This window comes from Scyliorhinus torazame, unplaced genomic scaffold, assembly GCF_047496885.1.
Source record: "Scyliorhinus torazame isolate Kashiwa2021f unplaced genomic scaffold, sScyTor2.1 scaffold_113, whole genome shotgun sequence".
In the NCBI taxonomy this organism is placed as follows: Eukaryota; Metazoa; Chordata; class Chondrichthyes; order Carcharhiniformes; family Scyliorhinidae; genus Scyliorhinus; species Scyliorhinus torazame.
In genome coordinates, this window is record NW_027307840.1 from 444,992 (window position 1) to 446,619 (window position 1,628).

Genomic DNA, 1,628 nt, shown 5'->3' on the forward strand with positions numbered 1-1,628 from the left:
AGGACCTCTGTAAATAATTATAAATTACCAAGGGACCACTGAAAATAATGACATTCCACACTGGGACCGTTGGAAAGAATGAGGTACTACACAGGGACCAGTGTAAAAGACACACTGTAAAATACATACTGTAAAAGACTTACTGCCCAGGCACCACTGTAAAAAACACACTGTGAAAGACATACTGTAAAAGACATACTGCCCAGGACCACTGTAAATAATATTATATTACCTAGCGACCAGTGTAAATAATGATATACCACCCAGGGACCGTTATAAATAATGACGTACTACACTCGGACCACTGTACATAATGATATACTGCACAGCGATCACTGTGAATAATGATACACTAAACAGGTACCGCAGTAAATAATGATCTACCATCAAGGATCATGGTAAATAATGATATTCTGCCCAGGGATCACTGTAAGTGATTATATACTACACAAGGACCCAATTAAATAATGATATACTATCTATGGCCACAGTAAACAATGATATACTATCCAGGGACCTCTGTAAACAATGAAATTCCACCCTAGGATAGTTGGAAATGACAATGTACTACACAGGAATCACTGTAAATTATGATACACAAACCACGGACCATATTAAATAATAATCTACTACCAAGGAACACGGTAAATAATGTCATTCTTCCCTGGGATCACTGTAAATAATTACATACTACACAGGGACCAAGATAAATAATGATAAAATACCCAGGGACGATTGTAAATAAAGAAATTCCACCCTGGGACCGGTGTAAATAATGATATACCACCCAGGGTCCACTGTATATATTGATATAATATCCAGGCACAACTGTAAATAATGATGTTTCACCCTGGGACCGGAGTAAATAATGATGCACTACACAGAAACCACTGTAAATAATGCTATACTGCGCAGGCACCACGGTAAATAATGACATACTGCCCAGAGACCACTGTAAGTACTGATATACTACCCAGCGACCACTGCAAATAATGACATACGACCCAAGGATCACTGTAAGCAATGATACACGACCAAGGTACCACTGCACATAAAGATATAATATCTAGGGACCTCTGTAAATAATGAAATTGCACCCTGGAACCGTTGTAAATAATGATATACTGCCCAGGGCCACAGCCAATAATGATGTCCTACACAGGGACATCTGTAAGTAATGACGTACATACCAGTATCCACTGTCAATAATGATATGCTACCCAGGGACCACAGCAAATAATGATATACTACCCAGGAACAACTGTAATCTCTGATATACTACCCAGGGACCACTGTAAATAGTGACATACTACCCAGAAACCACTGTAAACAATGGTATTCTAGCCAGCGACCACAGTAAATAATGATATACTACACATTGACCACTGTAAATAATGATATACGACCCAGGGACCACTGTAAATAGTGACATACTACCATTGAACAACTGTAAACACTGGGGTACTACCCAGGGACCACTGTAAATAGTGACATACTACCTAGAAACCACTGTAAACAATGATATTCTAGCCAGCGACCACAGTAAATAATGATATATTACCCATGGACCACTGTAAATAATGATATACTGCCCAGGTACCACTATAAATAATGATACACTGACAGGG